Source organism: Macrotis lagotis, chromosome 8 (genome assembly GCF_037893015.1).
Source record: "Macrotis lagotis isolate mMagLag1 chromosome 8, bilby.v1.9.chrom.fasta, whole genome shotgun sequence".
Taxonomy (NCBI): domain Eukaryota; kingdom Metazoa; phylum Chordata; class Mammalia; order Peramelemorphia; family Peramelidae; genus Macrotis; species Macrotis lagotis.
This window is the reverse complement of record NC_133665.1, coordinates 62,964,514-62,976,682: the sequence shown is the minus strand read 5'-3', so window position 1 is coordinate 62,976,682 and position 12,169 is coordinate 62,964,514.

Below are 12,169 nucleotides of genomic sequence, written 5' to 3'. Positions count from 1 at the left end.
TAATCCAGCTTGAACCCAAGCTCCCCCAGAATAAGAGCATGGAATACATATTTCTATGGAGTAAACAAAGGAACATAGGATGCTTGGCAGAAGCCATTAAAGTCAAAGTATAGGTTATAGTTCCCTTCCCCAATTTCAAGATGTCTGCCTCATGTCACATAGTCAAAGAGTCCCATGGAGGGAAAGAATGCTTTATCTTAACTCAGGATGTCCAACTCTTGAACATCACAGATTGCCAATAACCATGAGATTCCCCTCTTCAGGATATATATACCATCTTATCACAAAAGGGGGATTTATAGCTGCTATCAGAAAGATAATCAGATAAATTTCCTGGTCTCCAAGGAAAGAGGATTTTGACATTTTTACATGGCTATGGAGAGCAGACTTTGACAAGAAATGTTTAAAATATAAAGGTATATATGTAATATACATCCACACATATACTTAAATCCAATTCACTTGCAAGTCATGACATCATCTTCCTGATATCATTGGTCCTTTTTGAGAATCAAAGGCAAACACTAACAAGTGCCTGCTATGTACTCTAAGGACTGGGAATATAAAAGAGAGGTAAAAGACCATCTCTTCCCCAAAAAAGTTCATATTCTTAATCATTCTACTCATCCAGCAATATCCAAATTCCTGGAGGTAACATGGGAGATAACAATGGAGTCACCCCTTCATAAAGAAGCACAGAGTAGGTGGGGGCAGGGAAGGATTATGTGTGGACAGCAGACCAACAGGTCTAACCAGAGCCAGTCACAAGAGACAAAAGAGACTACTCTCTCAGGCCTCAAAATGAAAGAGTGGTAGATTCTTCTCTAGTCTGCCAGTAAATAGAGAACTAAATTTGGAATCAGGACGATCAGAATTCAAATCCTGCCCTAAGTGACAGACCAAGTACTTTAATTGTTCTTTGCCTCAGTTTTCTCAAATGTAAAATGAGGGGGCTGGCCTCTAAGGTCTCTTCTAACTCTAAATATATGATCCCGTGAACAAAGAATAGATTTCCATTAGCACTCTCCTATGACCCTTTCAGGGACAAAACCCACACTGTCTGCCCATAAGAACAGAAAGCAATTCTTTATCAGATTTTCAGCCTCCCTCTCATCTCCCCTTTGCCAATCACCCCAAAATAAGCACATTCTTTATGAGCTACTGCCCCTTAGCAACACTCTTCTTTCTGTTCCACCTCACAAGCCAGGTCACCATGGGAACCAGTTCAGCCAATCAGAGGGAGTTATTTTTTTTAAAAGGCTAGAAATGTTGCCTCCAGCAAAGAGCTAGGACTTTGCCCTATTTTACCCCAAAAGTTCATGTACCTGGGGCCAATCTGACCACCTTTCCCCAAGGAATGAACCATCTGCCCAAAGACCAAAGATAGATACTCCCCCTGACTCCAACAAAAAGGTAGGGACTGAATTCACATCTCTGGGCTAGTACTTTGGTCTCTGTCTGTGAGGCTACTCTACAGGACAAAATAAAAGCTATAGCCACATCCTTAGACAGAACTTCAAGTAGGGGAGGCTTGAGAGAAGCATCAGTGACAGACAGAGCAATATCCAGAACAGCGCAGCTGGCCAGGGGAACAGAAGACACCCCAGTGTGACCACAAAGGGCAGCCTCACCAGCACCAGCAGCCAGTTCAGCTGAGCAGGGCTGATGAGCATGGAGGACAAGTGTCCCAGTCTGACAGGCAGCCAACCGGCTACCCCTTCTAGCAATGTGAAACTGATCCAGAGCACCAAAAGCCAGCTTAGAACAGCAAACAAGAGTCATACCAGTGTAAGAGACAAAAGCTGCACCAGTTTGCCCAGCAAAAGCAAGACCTGTGTGACCAGCAGTCATGCCATTGAACCAGTCAGCAACCAGGCCAAATATCCAGGCAGCAATCACACCAGCTGGACAAGCTGCCTAGAGGAGAGCACAGACCGTGAGAGTGGTAGTGAAAGCAATTTTGCCAGCTACTGGTCCAGCTCGACAGGCAGCAATAATTCTAGCTGGTCTGGCAGCCGTTATAACAGCCAGACTCAGCAGGCAAGTATGACTGGTGGGTCTGACAACATCCAGGCTTGTGCAGGCAGTAGTGAATACAAACTGTGTATTAGCAGCTCCAAGTTAAAGTAACCCTTTTGGACCAAGGGCTTCAGGACCCACAAGAAATTCAAGTCATGAGATTATTGGTCACAAGCACCAGGTTATGAAAACAGAGTTCCCAGCTTCAAACAAGCACATAATCCTTCAAATATATCCAGCATAAAAGTCTGAACTGGTCCCAAGTTGGTCCCAGATAGCAAATCCTCTAGTGAGGACCTTCCTTCTATAATGGGAATCACTAGTAGCAATCTCCACCATAGCAAGCCCCATCTATGATTGGAGCTACCCTTGGCAAGTTCTAACCACAACAAGCACCATTGGTAAAAAGTATGGTCAATTATAGGCTCTGTCAGGAGCAAGCACCAAGCAAAGTGACCTCAAAGAATGGAAAGGCTCCAACCTGGCATAATCTCAGTAATGAAGAGTTCCTGTTGCAAGTTCCTTCTCCAAATGCCATTTCCCTAGCAGGGTCTTGGGACAGGGAATAGGAGGTGGAGAAGTAGATGATTAGAGTCTTTGGACTGGTCACTGGGGGTCATCCTCTGTATGGCTGTCCAAGATTGTGTTGTCTTGGCTTGTAATGACAAAATGATAAATGCTTAATGATAACAAAATACTCAACATACTAGAAGATTACTGAGGCAGTAAATCATCAGCACCATTGCCAATTAGCATTTATTGAGTTCTCACATAGCATGTGTAACTACATTAGAAAATGATTGGAGACCAAAACAGCTTCTCTTCAATGGCTCTGCATTCATTCCTAGGGCTCTGGAGAGAAACTTATACTCTTCAGTAAAAGGTCTTAAGTTCCACATCAAATCTCTGGCATTTGGAGCTGTGACTCTTCCTGGGGTGGATAACCTGGTTCAGCTATGGGAATTGATTACCATAGGATTCCCAAGGACCATATTGCAAGAAAAGTCAGTGAGCTAGCTATGCAGTGTGGGGAAGAGATCCAAGTCAAGCTGGAAGTGTGATGATGGGTCATGTGCTCTTCAAGTTCATGAAATATTGGAGAGGGGCATAGCCACTTTATAGTATCAGGTTGGAGGTGGGGGTGGTATGAGGAGATGAGTGCTATAGAGAAGGGGAGGCCTTTTATTCTAAAAATAATATTGTACTAGCTGTCCAAGCTCCCTAAAATTACCCTATGATTAAGCAAAGAAGGCAGGTGCCTACATGTGGTGATTTCATAATTAATAGAAAAAATACTATTAAGATTGAGAAGAAGAGTAAGAGTGTCAGAGTGACAGAGACAGACAGAAGAATGGAATACCTCAAGGAGTAGTGGGTTCTCCATTTGTAGATCTTCAAAAGAAAATTGTTTGGAAATGTTAGAAAAGGCATTCCTACTTTGGCTATAAGTTGGATGAGATATTGAATAAAATGACTGATTAAGAACATGTCACCATGTCAGACCACATTTGGAAGACTGTTAATAAGATAGTTGACATTTTATAGCTTTTTTTGATTATTAAAAAACTTCAAAAATACTTGAGCCTGATAATCACTCTGAGTCAACCATAACAGGTGCTATTATCATTTTACACATAAAATAAAGTTGAAAAGTAAGTGAGTTGACAGAGATACAGTTTGTATCTGTTTTCCTTCTCCAAATGCAATGCTCTGTGTTTTAAATGACCTCTGTAGCTTCCTCAAAAAACAGAGTAGATCACATGTTTAAGTCTTTCAAAGCTAGTTTTATTCTAGCAGCAAGTGTGGAAAGGCAGTATTGCCATCAACTCCCAGTTGTGGTCAAAGCTCTAAGGTTTTTATAGTCATTTATTCAACAAGTTGTTGAACACCTACTTTGTACCCAAAACACATTGTCAGGCATGAAAGAAGACAGAAAGATGAATAAGACATAGTGTCTGTCTTCTCAGAACTTACCAAAAAGAAGGAAATTTAAGACATGTACACTACTAATTATAATATGTGACAAAATGAGAGGCAATTATAGTATAGTAAATAGAGCCCTGTCCTCAGAGTCAGCTTAAATCTGATCTCTGATTCATTAGAATGTAATACTCTCTGGAAATAACACTTAAACCCTCATTGCCCCCAGGAAAGTCTCTAAGACTATAACTTGCAGAAGAGTTGATGAACTGAGCTGGAAGTTTCCTCAATAGGAAAACTCCACACATACATGAAATTATGGATCTGAACTAAATGGAAGGGAAAAAAAGGAAGATGTGATTTTTTTCCATTGGAGCAAAATTTTTTTTTCATTTAAACAAAGCACAAATTAGCAGCCAGCCAGGCTGAGTGATGGTTCTAATCCCTGCCAGGTGTGGAATTTGTTGCCAATGCAATGTACTATCAATATGATTATCAAGTGAATGGGAGTGGATAAGTAACCCTCTGACAGCCATGCTACCTACTACCCAGGGATTAGGCATTGAAGAGAGAGGAAGGGAGAAGAACTGTCCAATTAGCATAGCTATAAATCAGCAGTGGGATTTTGTAGGACCCAACCTATTCCATAGTCCTAGATAAGTTAATTTCAAAGACCAAATTTGATTTTGAATTTAATGAAAGTCAGAAAAGATCACAAAATTATGGAAGGGCATAATTTCCAAAGGAATGTGTATTTCTATTTACAATATATAAAGTATTTCCTTTTTCAGCTGACATTGGACATCATGCTTTTTCAAAAAATTAAGCACCTATTGTATATATTCAAGAGTATTGTGCCAAGTGTTGGAAGTGCAAAGATACACAGGATACAGAACTTGTATTGAAGGAGGCACTTATAGTCTAAATGGGGAGAAGCTTACAACAAATAAATAAAATGCAGGGGCTGACTTGGGGAGTGATCAATAAATCCTGTCAAAGTGTTATGAGAAATGTGAGGATCAAGAGATTACTTCAGGGGCAGGTAGGTGGCATAGTGGATAAAGTACTGGCCTTGGAGTCAGGAGTACCTGGGTTCAAATCCTGTCTCAGACAGTTAATAATTACCTAGCTGTGTGGCCTTGGGCAAGCCACTTAACCCCATTTGCTTGCAAAAAAAAACCTAAAAAAATATCAAAAAAAAAAAAAAGAGATTACTTCATCACTGAGGCTGTCTGGAGGACATGGTCAGTGGATTGGATCTGCAAGAAAGGGTAGGGAATCTATTGCAAGCACTGAGTGTGAGTTGCAAAAATACACAGGGAGAATGCAAGGCAAGAATGGTTCAGTATGGCTGGAATTTAGAGTATGAAGTAGGACAGGACAACTGAAATCTTACACCTGACAGGAAATGTGCGCAAAAAAAAAAAAAGAAATTAAAAGGTGGAGCAAGAGTGGAAAATTGAGAAGGCTGAAACATCACTTGTATTCTTCTAAGGATGAAAGGCAGTGAGAGTCCACTGACCTTGGAATATAAGGGTGAGAAGGAGGGTGAGAACAAAACATTGGAAATAAGGGGCTGCAGGTGTGGGCACTGGAGAAGGGAATGATTCTTCTTGACAGTGTTCTGAGGAGGTAGGATAGAGAATGGAGACAGGGGAGGGGTGCTGCAGAACCTTAATATTGAAAGTCAAATCCCAAGGTCTAAAATGACAGGAGGAAAGGGGGAGGAGGAGTTTATAGGAAATAGTGAGAACCAGTGGAAGGGGGTTGGGGTATCTTCTTTGGTGTGGTAATCTTGGGATCAGAGTACTCCCAGTAAAGATCAAGGTTGTCCCTCTTCCAAAACTCAGTTTCTTGTTCTGAGTCAAGAAAACAGATGACAATGCTCCCAAGTCTTGACACAAAGAGTCAAATTTCAACAACCTTGCTGAAAAAAAGTGATGGACTGGGAGTCAAGAGACCTAGATTCTACTTCTTCCTCTAATAGTAACTTTGGGGTTCTGTTTAATAAAGGGGATAATGTAATCACTGACATGTTTCTTCATATAAAAGATTTGAATTCCATCTGACTGAAAATCAGTTGAGTCATTTCTTTTTTTTTTAAGATTTTTCAAGGTATTGGGGTTAAGTGGCTTTCCCAAGGCCACACAGCTAGGTAATTATTAAGTGTCTGAGGCCGGATTTGAACCCAGGTACTCCTGACTCCAGGGCCAGTGCTCTATCCACTGTGCCACCTAGCCACCCCTTAGTTGAGTCATTTCTGAAAGGGTTGAGGTAGTCTTCTTCTATGATCTTGGAAAAGATCACTTTCCCCACTTTGGACCTTCAGTTTCCTCCTCTATAAAATCTGGACAAGATCTTTCCCCAAGATTGCTTCCTACTTTGATATCGTGTTATGATCCTCTACATATGGGGAATTGCCTTCATGTTCTCTTTCAGCTGCCTCCCCAATATCATTTCTTTCTTTGTTGAATAGGTTACCCAATTTCATTAATAAGAATTCTAGCATGCCAAGAGTAAAGAAACATCTTGGATGTTATAATCTAGTTGTCAAGAATGAGTTAAAAATAAGAAACTACCAAATATCCTTTTTCCTCTCCCTCTATATCCTCCCTAGCAATAGCCTCACTTTGTGCCAGAGTCTATGCCCATCAGGATGATGTACTTGTGTCTGTGTCTTTCTGCACATCCTTTTGTAGCCTCCATCCATACAACCACTTGTCCTAGATTAAAAAATTCTGAGTTCTTAGTTTGGAATGCTTGTTTTAAGCACAAAATATCTTAGTTTTATCTTTTAGCATTAAACCAAATAAGGCTAAAAAGAATTTTAAACCAGATTGCAGGGGACTTTGAACTTCATCTAGAGTTTGATATTATTTGGTAGGCAATTGAAAGTCACTAAAGATTTTTCTGGGGAAGAGAGGCGTGGTCTGATAAATTGTCCATTTCAGTTAATCCCTAAACTGAAGGGGGAAAAAGAACAAGAGATAATCTTTAACTTCTCCCAGGGTCAGGTTATTAATTTCCCATTCAATGAAACCTACTAGAGTCTTCTGGTTATAGTGACTTTGATGAAGTAGGAACTCAATTTGTCAGGATTTGGGAATCTAAGACTTCTGAGTTACCCTCTGAGGGTAATAGCCTAGGTGAAGACAATGCCAAGGACCTGGTTTCAAACCCCTAAGACATTAAGTTTCTTCTTTGAGTTCCTCAGCTGTCCAAGGACAGTGTTTCTGATACAGGAGACTATTGACAAGGGGAGCCAGTCAGAGGCCAAAAAGAATCTTTTAGATGCAAAGGGGATGGCCAAACAGGGTAGATCAGGTTAGTAGGTAGATGGTGAATTGGTTCAGTTTAAAGGCACTTGAATCACCTTTAACATTGAATCTTTCCTGGACTCTAGAGCAGGGACTAGGAAACTTTGGCCCATGGGCATAATTGGTCTGCCATTGCCAAAGCAACCACAGGTGGGACTTGAAATTTAATAAATCTAGTAGCTTTTTATGGGTGAATTAATTAAATGTTTGACCAAATATAGCCTGGGAATGATATTATAAATATACAAATTGCCCTTGGCAGAAAAACGTACCCCCACCCCAGTTCAAGAAATTTCTAGCATTTTAATCCTCAGAGCCCAGTCCTTATTCTCCTGAAGCCTCTCTAATCACCTCACTGGGCTCAACCTAAGGACCACATCTAATGGATTAATTATTCATTTTTCCTTTGTGTTGACAGGAATACTTATCTTCTTGTGATTCAGATTCTAAAAGGGTGCAACTTTCATCCTTCACCATTGGTCAAATGGCTGGTCATTCCTACAACCAAGGTGGCACAGTGAATATAGTGTTAGACCTGAGGTCAAGAAGGTCAGTCTTCCTGAGTTCAAATCTGGCTTCTGACCAGCTCTGTGACCCTGGATAAATCACTTAAGCCTGTTTGCCTCAGTTTCCTCCTCTGTAAAATGAGCTGGAGAAGGCAACTGTCAAACCACTCTAGTACCTTTGCCAAATGGAATTATGAAGAGTTAGACATACTAAACAACAACAACCTACAACCAAACTAGCTGGTAGACAAGTAGCTCTGAAGACACCACTGTACTATCTGGAGCATTCCAATACTCCCCAAGAGGAATGGGATGTAGCCTTAGCTCACATGCCTTAACTGAAACCTAGAATTTAATGAGATACCATGTATCATCATATGCAATGTCTTTTCAATGAATGGGCTATCTGCTTCATTGGGAAGAAGAGACAAAGATACAACACCACTGTCTTCATCTTTCCTTAGTTGCCTTCCCACCATGTTGGTGCCCTGGCAAAACTGAAATCTTGCCAGGAGACTTTCCCAGATGACCCATTTTATTCAGTTCTGGGTATTAGATAGATAGATATCTATCTATCTATCTATCTATCTATCTATCTATATATATATATATATATATATATAGTCTTCTTTTTGAGGAGATATATAGATAGATAGATAGATAGATAGATATAGATAGATAGATATATAGATAGATAGATAGATATAGTCTTCTTTTTGAGGAGCTATACCATACACCTGTCTCTAGTACTTAGAGACTTACGTGGATCAGCTTCTCTCTCCAAAGATAGGCCAATTCTACCCAGAGGCAGCATAGCTGAGGTCAGTCTTACATCTACCGGCAAAAGACACTACCCTTCCTCTTCTATAAATGACCTAGTTAAATAATGCCCTAGTTAGATAGTGCCTTTGTACACTGGAAAAGGAAACAGAATTGGTCATTCTGCAGGAACCCTGAGTTTCAATAATTAAAATACTAACAGTCAAGCATGAGTATACAGAGCTAACTGAAACTGTGATGTGACGTGACCATGACAGGTCACTTAATCTACCTGGACCTCAGTTTTCTCTTCTGCAAATTGAGGGAGTTGGACTAAATGACTCCTACCAGCCTCCTCCAGATCTAACACTCTATATTCTATATTCTAATGTTCCTTCTGGCTGTAATATTTCACATTCTATACTTAGGTCTTTTCCAACTCTAATATTATGCTTTGTATTCTGAGGCATCTTTTGGCTCTAATAGTTTTTATTCTATACTTAAGTCCATTCTATCTCTTATCTTATATTATCTATTCTAAGGTTCCTTCAGCTCTGATTGACTAAATTCCATATTTAAACCCATTTTAGATGTAAAATGTTATGTTTTCTATGCTAAGGTCACCTTCAGGTCTTACATTCTCTATTCCATATTCTAAGCATCATTCCTGCTTGAAATCAAAATGGAAAAAAATAAGTGCCAGAGAGAGGCTAAACAACCATGAATCTGGAGACCAGTGACAATGTTGTCTTTGGAGTCATGGAGTCTTCCCCCTCCCTAACCAAGAGGATCCCAGGCTTCACCCCTCAGGCTTTGCCAGCATGAAGTTGGAGAGTACTAGAGGGAAGCCAGCCAGCTCAGGAAGCACCAATTAAATATTAATAGGATAGCGATAAGCATAAAAGTGATCATAATCTCTAGATGTTTCCCAGCACAAAGTATCCAAATGAAAGAAAGCGAGGTCTCCCAGCTCACCCCCTGTTATCAATTTGAATCAGGGAAGGCTCGCAAAAATGGGGCCGATGTGCAAGAGTCATTCACCGTGGGAAATAATTAGGAAGAGTTCAGTCAGCTAATCATTCTTCGAATATGTTTCCAATCAAGATAGTACTGACTGACTTATTTCCCTGCTTTGTTAAATCAAGTTAGACAGCTTCTTCTCTGGTCTAAAGGAGGAGGCAGTCACCCAGCCTGGGATTCTTAAGCAAATAAGCTAACTGTCTTGACTGCCAGGGAGGGCTTGAAACTTAATAGTATGAGTCCTAGCCTAAGTGGACATGGCCAGGCTGGTAGGGAAACTTTATTGAAGAAAGGAACAGATTCTTAAAGCTAGGGAATGAAGTGATTGAGAAGGTTCAATCAGAAAACTAGGACTATTTAGAAAATTGTTATTTGGAAGGGGAAGAAAGGGAGAAGGAGAGAGAGAAAAAGTATTGGTTCTGTCTCTCAAAGAACCCACAGTGGTGTCTTCAGAGCTACTTGTCTACCAGCTAGTTTGGTTGTAGGTTGTTGCTGTTCAGTTATGTCCAACTCTTCATAATTCCATTTGGCAAAGATACTGGAGTGGTTTGCCATTTGCCTTCTCATTTTACAGAGGAGGAAACTAAGGCAAACAGGCTTAAATGATTTGTCCAGGGTCACAGAGCTGGTTAATGACAGAAGCCAAATTTGAACTCGGGGAAAAAAATCAGAAGCATGGGTCAAGTTCCTACTTATTCCTTGCAAGTTAGGGTTTAACCACAAAGGACCCTAAGATACCTGTTACCATCAAATTTGGGAGAGATAGCAGTGTACAGTTAGCGAGCATTATATCTAGTTTACAAAGACTTAAGTCTGGAGGTACTGAGTGGTGGCAAGTGTTGGGAGAATGGGATGGTGGCAATTTAATAGAGCACAGAATTCTGAACAGAAGAATAACATGACTAGACCTATATCCAAAAAAGTTATTTTGAAAAGCAGTATGAAGGGATGGATGGATGACAGCAAGGAGAGTAGAAGGGAATTCCTTATAATAAAGGATGGATTGGAGATGGGATACTAAAAGGTGAGAATGGATGTTGGGAGGCTACAGGAGGTCTTGGACAGTGGGGCCTGTGATAGGGTCCCAAGAGAAGGCAAGTGAATAGTACCTTCCTGTCTTTTCTACCATTCCTGCTCCTCCTCTAGCAAGTATTGGAACCATACTCAAGTCAATAATGCCACTGGCTAGGGAAAAGTGTTTGTCAAACATTTTTCTTACAGATCTATTCTTGTAACTTTCCAAACTATAATACTCCTCCCTGACCACCACCCCATTCATGTGTTGTCTTCCCCATTAGAGTACCCACCTTGAGGGGTTTTTCTTTTTGAATCCCAGGCACCGAGAACTATGTGTGACCTATAATAAGTCTGAAGAATTTTTTTTAATTCATTCATTCATTCATCCTTTCTGCCATAGCTAATTGCAGGACTTGTCTCCAATATAATTCATCCTCCTTCGCTTATTATTGCCCAATATTCCTCTAGCCTTCCTTCTCGTGCTGGTAGATTCTAGTAGCTATGCAAGTTCCCACCTTCTCCCCTTCTGTTCCATCTTCTTAGAGTGGCTGCAACCAGCTTGAGAGTCAATTATTAAATTGGCTGAGAGTCATTTGCAGAGTCAGAGTGAGCATTTACACTTTGGGAAATCAGTGAAGGCAAAAAAATCAGGAGTTGATATATTGTTTTGTCGATTATCTAGACAAGAAAATGATGGAGAAAACGTTAATAATGAAGACTAAACTTTAAAGTGTAACACGGGTCCATTTTTGGAGCAAGTTGTTAAACATTTACCAGTTATAACCTAACCACAACCTCCTCAGTTCCCAGTGGGTGCCCATACTCTGGCCCCCAGGTCACTTCATGATTTTTATTATTATTAGGTATTAGGTACCCCTGGGAGGAGGGTTCTATATGCCCAGAGAGTTGCCATGTTTCCCTCCACTTTCATTTGTTGTGGGACAAAATGGCTTACACAGCATTGTGAAAGAGTCACACAGCATAAATATATATGGATAACATCTTCTCCCTCCCCCCAAAATCCACCACTTTTACAAACTTTCCTGTTTCTGTTAAGGACACTACCATTTTTCCAGTTTTTCATGTTGATGCTATCTTCCTCAACTCTTCAGTCTCCCATGTTTCGCAAATCCAGTCAGTTCTTATCTCTACAACATCTCCTGATCCCTCAGTTTGTCTCCACACAGCCATTATACTATTTCAGGTCCTCATCACCTCATATATAGACTACTGCAAAAGCATCCTATTTAGGTTCCCTGTCTTTTCTCTTCCCACTTCAATCTGTGCTCAGCCACAAAGTGATTTTCCTAAAGCAATGATCTGATCATGTCACTCTTCTACTCATACATTGGCTGCCTACTAGAATCAAATATTATTTCATCTCTATCTCATCCTTTCCTAATTTCTATTTTTTGCAAAGATTTTATAATGTACATAATTATAAGTACAATAGTACTTAAATATAATTTATAAGTAGTATAGAAAAAGATGTGTGTGCAATTATTTTTTACTTTTAAGGATATGTGGTCAAAAAACTTTGATGACCATTGGTCCAGAGGACCTATAAAAACTCAATAAAGAGCAGTTGAATGAATGTTGAATAGATTAATT